The sequence below is a fragment of the Aptenodytes forsteri genome, unplaced genomic scaffold, assembly GCF_000699145.1.
Source record: "Aptenodytes forsteri isolate BGI_AS27 unplaced genomic scaffold, ASM69914v1 Scaffold47, whole genome shotgun sequence".
NCBI classification, from domain to species: Eukaryota; Metazoa; Chordata; class Aves; order Sphenisciformes; family Spheniscidae; genus Aptenodytes; species Aptenodytes forsteri.
The window spans coordinates 736,310-745,633 of NW_008794731.1; positions in this window are offsets into that span (position 1 = coordinate 736,310).

Here is a 9,324-nt window from a genome sequence, read left to right on the forward strand (position 1 = left end):
TGGGGCCCTTTAAAATCGGAGTATCATCAATGAACAGATAAATAAATACGGATTTGAAGGGATTCTGGGCTGGCTGTATCAATCTGGGGGGGGAAGACTTTATTTTAGAGGAGAAAGCCTGCAGCAAGGTGTGAGTACAACCCACGCCGCAATACAGCTCCTCCGTATCCGGGTACCGCTATAACGTACCGTATAGATGCTGTTATATAAACCACCGGTACCGCCGGGTGCGAGTCCTGGAGAGCCAAGGCGATGCCCTGTCTACGTCAGAGGAAAACAGATACTTCACAGAAAATGGCTTTCCGCGTGGAGTGGAAATGGGGTTGAGAACACAAAGCGGATCCACTTGGAAGCGTCAAAACAGCGCTCTGGAGAGGCGCGAGAGCCTCGCGGTCCCTCCACAAAGGCAGTTTGATGTTTGCTGTGGCTAAAGTGGTAGTCATTTATTCTCTCTCCCAAACTCAGCAATACTGCAGAGTGCTGCAGCCCGGCACGCTGAGGGTTTGCAATAAAATCTTGCAGTTTGGGTGCAGCTGTGGGAAACAGCGTTTTTTGGGGATGATGCTTTAGCCATTTTAGGGTTTGGAGGCAGAAGGGAGCCCATTTCCCAGCCTGGAGCAGTTCTGGTACAAACCCTCCGTGCAATGGGGTTCATTCTTCCCCCAGTCTGTGACTGTTGTTATTAAGCCGGAGTTATTCGTTAAGCACCGGGGGCGAGCAGCCAGCTCCAGAGGAGGCAGCGCTGGGTTGCTCCAGGAGGACATCGATCTCCCCGCACAGATCGTGGGGCTGCAAAAGGGCCAAGCTGCCCTTGGGGCTGTGTTTCTCAGCGGGGCAAGGCCCCCCGGCATGGGGACACTCCGGGTGACCCGTGTCCTCAGATCCCCCCGCCTGGCCCACGGCACCGAGGCAATACTCCTGCCATCACCACTGGGACGGGCGCCTTCCCCCGTGCACAGCCCGTGTGCACGCTCGCAGGAAATCATCCGGGACAGCTTCGGGGAAAGCCTTGGCATCACAAGGCTGTAAATAAATTGTTTATTTTCAAAGTCTACTGCAGAGGTTTAAGGACCAACACAAGAGCATGCGTGATCCAGCTCGGGACCAAGTCGCTCCAGCTGTGCCTCAGTTTCCCCATTGATGATACTGGCTCAGTGCTTTCCAGGGAAGGGGTTGGCTAAAGGCTGTGATGGACTTTGAATATACAAATACCAACTGGCAGTTTAAACAGCCACGTGGTTGTTTTCATGCCCAGCATTAGGCTTCGCTTTTGTGCCTCTTGATCAGGTTTGATCAGTGGTTTGATTTTGGGGCCCTTGGGACCCCCAGGCCAGCCCTGCTGGGAGCATTCGCTCCCAGCCGCGCTGGCTGCAAAGCACGGAGAGCTCTAGGGCACAGGCTCGGAAGATTTTCCTGGCCCAGAAGGGAAAGATAGAAAGGCTAAAAATTGTGTGCTTCAGGTCTGAAAAGTCACTTTTGTTTTAGTGAAGCTGGTGTAATTTCTCAGGTTCCTCCTCAAATCCTTCCTGAGATGTATCCCTGCACCCTAAGTCCCTCTAATAATCTACAGAGCAATAAGAGTATATTGATATAGAGAGTATATTCTATAATGGGGTATATTCTCAGCGGGTACAGGATGGCTTTGTACCCCACCGAGCCTGAGTGGGCTAATTGCTTTAATTAATGATAGAGCAGAGATGAACAAACACTTCCTAGTCCCTTTGTGCAACGACACCACTTACACCCACGTTTGGGGCTGCTTTTTAAAGGATCAGCTCATTAAGCAGATAGCACCGGGGGCGCGATGCTGCACCCATGGCAATGGGGGATGAATCGGGGCTTCGCTGGTTCAGGGGAGATCAGTCTCCCCGCGCGGATGAATTACAGCCTCCAGCAAAACGTGTCTTGCTCTGCTCTTCATCCCAAAGCCAAATCCACTTCGCCTTAATGATGCAGCGGGAGCAGCGCCGGTGGGACAGAGCAGCCAGGGGGGATCGATGGAGCATCCAGTCTGGTTTCCCAGGACAAAGCCTGTCCTGGGTGTGTTGAAGAGGGGAAGATACATTTCATTTGTATTGATCAAGAATCAGCAGTTTTAAAAGCAAGCAGATGACAAGATTTGGATAGATTTTCTCTTCGATTTTCCTCTAATTACAGCCTCTGAGTTGACTGCGAGTCTCCTTACAGTTTGCTTTTGAGCAAGGTTTCTGTGTTTTCCTTTTTTTTTTAAATCTGGGTTTCTGGGCTCCATGTTACAGCTGGCAACTGGCTTTTGTTATCTGCTGGTTGTGTGTGCCGTTGGGAAATCGCCTTTCGTGTCACATTTTGTACTTGGCAGAAACATCTGGAAGCCAGCAAAGGTTGCGGAGCTGAAGGAGCTGCTGCCTCTGGACACCACCAGCGCTCGGGGGACATCACAGATGGGTGTTAGCTAATGCTGGGGACAAAGGGGCACCCCAATGCCCAGCCAATGAGGCTTAACGCTGCTGCCAGATTCCGTCTGGGGATGTGACATCCCAGTGGCTTCAGGAATTTGGCCAATGGTGAGAAAGTCACCCAGCAGCCCCTTCCCCACCACCCTGCACTGGAGCAGGCAGCAATTTTCCTCCCGGGTAAGAAGGCAGCGCTCACTCCCAGCGCAGAAAAAATGCAGACCTGAGCTCTGTTATAGTGCTACAGGGCCTGATCCTGCACCGCTGAGGGTTTTGCTTAATTCTCCCTCTGTTGAGGACCTCTCGCTGCAGAGGAGGGAGCAGGCACGACCTGCGTTCAGGCTCTGCCCTCCTACTCCTCCTGCGCTGCATTTTCCCGGCTGTGTTGCTCAGTGCAAGGTTTGGGATTGGGGCAGCGTCCGCCCAGCGCAGGCAGCTGCTGCCACCTATGGATAAAAAATAGCCAAAATGTTCACCCCAGACACGACAATAGGGCCATCCTCTCCTTTCTGCCCAGAGCCTTTGCAGCCACACTGATGTCTGAGCAAGAGTGGCTGCGAAACCGAACCCATGGTCGTGTCGCGGCCCCACACAGAGGCCTGGGCGTCTTCCTCTGCCTGTACATGTTTAAATTGGAAAAGGGGATGTCCTGGAAATGCAAGGGGTGACTTTTCTTAAGCACAACATGAGCAGCGTATTCTACCTGTCGGCTGGAAATTGTGCTCTGCCTTTCTGGGATATATGCAGCAAAGTGACCGAAGTGCCACTTTGGCAGGAGTATAAACCAAAGTCAGATCGGGGCTTGCACCGCTGTCCCCGTGGTGATGGGAGCAGCTCTGCTGTCCTCACCTGCAGTGTGTGCCAAGGGGTGCAGGCACCCAGGGCTGATTTCCCAAAAGGCTCGGGTAATTGGCATCAGGGCCCCCCAAAATTCTGAGTCTGATCTGCAAATATGCACATCGTGGAGAGAGTTAGGTAAAAAATCACAAACTGCCTGATTTGCCCGTGCAAAAAGGATGTCTCCAATTTGGAAAAAACAGTGAAGAGAGATTACCGCTGCTTGCTGTATTCCAGGCTTTAGGTGAACTTGGTCCCACGAGTTCCTGACTTTTGGCCCATCTGTTCCTCTGGGCAAACTGGAAAATCATCTTGCAGAAACCAGCAGCGGCGCTGAGCAGGATCCATCTCTCTGCAGAAAACTCTTCGGCCAGCATCTCCTTCGCGGGATCAGGAGAGATTTCACTACCATTCAGTGAATTCAAAACATATGCAAACAAATTCCTCGCTAGTATAAATCCTTGGGCTTTGATGGGGTTCACCAACAAATTTTCTCATTAAGTTCCTGATCCTTATTTCCACCTCTGGATGCATCCAAAGCTTATGCTGTTAGCCAGGTATCTCCATTAACAGCCCTTCGACTAAAGCGATCAGAAGATATGAGCAGCCAGGGCTCTTTTCGCTCAGTGGCTGTGGTTTAATAAGAAAAGCCGTCCCCAGGATTAATGCAGGCTTTTCCTAACTCAGAGATGTGCACGGCTGCCAAAGCAAACACATCAATCTGTTGTAGCTTGATACGGCACCAGACTCCCTTGCTGTAAAACCAGTGCGGTCCAGGAGCTCCCTAGCATCCTGCAAACAGCATTAAACCACAGGGCAGAGGTGTCTTATCTCACTTGGGCTTGACCTAGATCAGGATCTGTCCCCTCCTTGGCACACAGGGAGATTTACAGGATCAGTTTCTCGCGGCCCTTGCAGACACTACCTCCAGGCGTCAGAAATGTCAGCGTGTCCCTAGAGATGCATTTGAAGTGGTGTTTTTCCCCTCCCCTGGAGTTAAAGAAGATTTCAGAGCATGGAAATGTCCGTCCTGGCTGTTTCCCGGACAGACAGCAGCTCGGACTGAGCAGTTTTATCCTCCACAGCCTCCTTGCTGCCAGCAGCATCTTGGAGAGCAGGAAGAAATAGAGTAGCAGTATTAAAATGACAGTGGGGAAGGTGAAGAGCAGCGCAGGAGTTGAAATCTTTGGAGGAAAACCGAGTTTAGGTGATGAGCTGCTGCGTTTGACCTGGGGATGTGCACCCAAGGGTGTCTTACAACCCCTGGGGTGCTGCTGAGCTTGGAGAGGTTGTATGACAGAGCAGCATTGGAGGGTGCTGGAGGAGCTGCATCCTGCAGGGATGAGTTTCTGATAATTTTATCTCTGAGACCACCACCTCTTTCTCAACCTGGCTGAATTTGGGCCAAGAGCCTGCAGGCTGCTTGCTGGGGACATAGAGGTACAGGGTATGGGTGCGTTGTGGTTTCTTAAGGAAAGGAATTAAAAATCAGCCCAGCCTGCCAGGCTGATCTCTGTACCGGCACCTGCTGAAGCCGGCTGGAGGATGAAAGGTGGTGAATGGGTCCCTGGGCTGCACGGGGCTGCCAGCTCATCGAGGATTTATGCCACACACAGAGATTTTGCTCCCCTGCGTTGTTGCAACAGGATTCACAGCTTAAGGTGCCACTGAGGGGTCAGGTAATGCAGCTGGGGGTGGCCCAGCCCCTCCAGGGCGATCTTCCCCTTCTCCCCGCACTGCCCCGATGGCCCTGGCGCCTCGCACCCTGGGGGCACCTCTGCATTGCTTTCCAGTCTAAATGCTAAGCCTTAGCAACATCCTCCGCTTGTATGTGGTATTTTAATAAGGGATGGAGAGTTATTAAGGTCATTGAGTTACCACCAGAGAAGGAATTTCACCCCGTGAATGCATGATTTCCAGCTGTTATTGAAAAGTGTTTAAAATGAGAAGCTGTTCTGCTGTGCTCCCAGGTGAACGTGGGCACCAGGAGCCAACACGGGAGCTGCCTTGGCACCCACGGCTCCAGAAGCTTTCCACGGCAGAGCTGAGTTTTAGGGGTGAATACCTACAAACACCAGTGATGGGGCATGGCTGCCCTAGGGTGGAGAGATTTCCCCATCTTGACCCCGTAACAGTCATTTGGTGGAAAAGGGGTTTCTGGAGGAGCATCCCCACAGCACCCGTGGAGCCACGTGCTACCACCCACACCCAGGATGGATGGGGACAGTTTTAAAGGCCTTTAGGCATTGTCCCTTCAGCATTGCTACCTCGGATCACCTTGGGCACCCGATGGCTGTGGCTACACCGAAACCCCGGGGGACAGGTCCCAGAGGTGTGAGCACGATGGTGGGTCCTTGGGTGCAGCCTGCTGCAGCCCGCCCTGGGCAAGGTACACTGCTGTCCCATCAGGGATGACACCAGACACCGTCCCCAGCTTGCTGGGTGGCTGGAGGGCTTGGGCATCTTGTTATCACTTCCAAAGTTTATTTTTAAACCTCTGGCTCCAATTTAGAGGTATCAGCAGCATGTGCTGAGTGCAGGACCTCAAAATACTCCCCTCCTCCTCCTTCCCCTGCCTTTCTGTCCCATCATTTCTGTCTTCATCTCCCCTTTCCAGGTCTACAGCACAAGCATGAGCTGAAAAACCTGCTCGCATTAAAAGTTTCATGAAATCTTCTCCTGTTTGGTGCCTTGGGCCGGGAGTGCTGCCAGGCAAACAGCCAGAGAGAGGCACGACACGTCAACACAGGGGCCTGGAAAGGTTGACCTCAAAGCCAATCCCGTGTAAACATGCTCTAGAAACCTCTGGGAGATGCAGCGGGGAATCCCATCCTGTCTTAACCCCAGTTAAGCTGGGGTTTAACTGAAATGGGAATGCCTGTTTTATGTGCACTGGCACGGGCACTCAGGATTGCCATGGGATGCATGTTGTATAGACAAGGAGAGGATGGCCACTGTCTTGGTGTTTTGAGCTTGTCCACTTCCAGCAGATGGTAAATGCTGACACAGCTGGGTGCAAAGCTTCTGCAAAGCCTCCAAAACTGGTGTGGAAGGAGCTGGAAGCCTGACCATGGGAAGAAGGAAACCTAACAGCGTTCACCCCTTCCATAAAGCTGCCCTTTAGAGGACAACCGCTTCCCTGCACGCCTCTGATCTGCTTTTCTGAGGGCTGTTGCATGCGGCCAGCATGAGGCTCTGCATTTCTTCCTTTCAGGGAAAATATCTCTATTCCCTTTGCACGGGAAGAAGGAAGAAAATAGTGATTTATATCCATTCCTGTATCCAGCCTCAACTTTTCCCTGGCGAGAGCAGGGCTTCTGGGGCGACATCAGAGCAGGCATCCCTCGTGGCTGCTGTCTGCTCTGCCCAAACCCCCGCCTTTAAAGAAGACCTGATGCATTTTATAGCGACAAAAACACAAGCGCTCAGTTAGCTGAACGCGTTACTCATGGGAAGAAACACCCCCAGCGCGAAGGCAAATTCAGGCAGGCAGCCTGGGGTGTTCGCATCCCAGATACATACAAATTACCGGCACTGCGGATTATTCACTCTCCCAGTCACACTGTGCGGGGCCTCTTTGGAAAAAAAAAATCTCAATTATTATGTCTGGGCAAACGGGAATTTTAGCACAGCTTAAAGCATCAGATCCTCACCCAGGGGCTGTGGGGCTGGGAGGGGTTGAGGTGATGAGGAAAGGGGTAATAGGCACCTGCCATGCATGTGTGCAGCCTGCCCTTCCCTTTGGGGGGGTCTCCGTTTTCTTGAGCGATCCCAAATCATTTGCTGGTGGTTTCTGAGGGGGGGAGGAATCAAGCCTAAATAGGATGTAGAGGAATTGTTTCAGCTGGGACCTGAATCTGAAGCCAGATGGATGGAGACAAGGCGCTAAACTTCAGCCGCCCCCAGATTTTGCCCGCTCAGGTCTCTTTTATTTTACATAGCTGAACATTTAAGGACAGATTGCCACTATTTTCCAGGAGGGAAAACGGTTCCACTTGGGTGTGACAATGGAGCCTGATGGTCCACAGGGACCACAGGTGTTCGGTGAAACCCTTTTCTCCAGGCACCGGCCAGATCTGGGCACGCAGCTCTGGCTTTAAGCTTCTTGGAGGCTGGGCATAAAGTGGCTTAACCGAGCTGGGATTAGCCAGGTCTGACAGCCCTCTCTCCTACTTGTGTCCTGTACTATTTATAGTCCGACGGGCCATCAGGCTCTGTTTCATTATAGAAGTAAAGCACAGTGCACTGCCCGTTTTTCTTTTCCCTGCCTGGGAAAAGGGGTGAAAATTCAGATTCTCTTTACTGGAGAAGGAACAGAGGGAGGAAAGCTCCATCACACACTCGCCTGGCCCGAGCAGCAGAGGGACCCGGGATTTACGCCATCTCCACGAAGGCTGAAGTCTTCGTTAGCAAACGCAGCCCCTGCCCCACTGAGGGCAGTTCCCAGGCTGCCCACAGCCCTTGTATGAAAGGGGAGATTATTTCTTGGCAAAATGCTAAAATATGGACAGGAAGAATAAGAGATTTATATACCCATCCCTCCTACGCGTTATTGCACTTGGTGTTCGTCCCCGGCACATCCAGACCTGGGGTAGCGCTACTACTCCTATCCCAAAGGAAGGCTGTGTCAATCCCTTTAAATGCTGTCTTAGAGCCTTCCTCATGGAAGTTTCTTTTTATTTTTTCTGGCACTCAGTGCATTTTATGTTGCCCAAGAAATGCTGCATAAAAGTAAAAGATATCTTTCCTATCATATTTCTAAGAAAATACCAATGAACCATAACATCCATAAAAAAATCAAGTCTCCCTTTAAGCATTAATGAGAGGTTAGTAACATTTTAATCTACATGATGTGTAAGTTTTTAACCCTTAGACTATGAAGGTAAGAGTACCTTCATAAGAGTACCTAAGAGTACCTGATTTAGCTGTTAAATTCACTGATAGGATGGTCTGGGCCATAAAATTGGCCTGGACTATTATATAGCTTAATTCAAAATTAGTTTTCTTTTGACCTATATTTGGCTTTGGGACACAGAAAATTTTGCATTAGCCTTGTAATTGCACTGCTGACACAGGTATAAATATTCTGACCACTACATGTTGAGGTTTTTTGTGCAAAGAAAGTTTCATGGTATTACCGAAGGCGATTATTTATGGTTTCCTTGCCCTCCTAGGACTTGAACCCCATCTCCCATTAAATGAGATGTTGTTAATAAACCACAGATTCTTGAGCAGCCAATGTACGTGTTGCAGGTGCAGAAATCTGTTTTGCTCTATTTGTCCCTTGCTTTGCTGTTTGCTCCTGGGCTAATGCACTTCCCCCGCGGCAGAAATGTGGGTCAGTGCCTGCGGGGCCCTGCCCAGGGATGCGTTTGCCCTGTGTGCTGTGCAGGGACCCCTCTCTTCCCAGCGCGTGTGGGAAAACAGCCCTTCTGCACCACTGGCCCCACTGGGGGCAGAGCAAGGGCTGTGGTACTTGGTGGTCCTGGGCCCCTGTCCCGTGCCAGCCCTGTCCCTTCACCCCCAGGCTGCCAAGGGGGACCCATGGGGGTCCAAGCCCCACTTGGCCTCCATCTCCCCCACTCCTCCTGGACCAGGATTTCCACCATTTCCCCTCTCTTCCAAAAAGCCCTTCCTGCCATCTCCCTCTATCCCTCCATCTTCCTCCCATCCCTCTATCTCCAATCTCTCCTTCTCCCCCATCCCTCCATCTCCCTCTCATGCCTTCATCTTTCATCCCTACATCTCTCCTATCTCTCCCATCTCTCCCATCTCTGCATCTTTTATCCCTCCACCTTCCTCCCATCTCTCTATTTTCCATCCTGCTCTCTCCCTCCGACCTCAGCCTTCCATCCTTCCATCTTCCCATCCCTCCATCTTCCACCCCTCCATCTCTCCCCCACCTCTCCATTTCTCCCATCCCTCCGTTTCTCCCGTCCCTCCATCTTCCTCCCATCCCTTTATCGCCCATCCTTCCACCTCCTTCTCATCCCTCCATCTTCCACCCCTCCATTTCTCCCATCCCTCCACCTTCCCTCCCTCCCAGCCCCGTCCC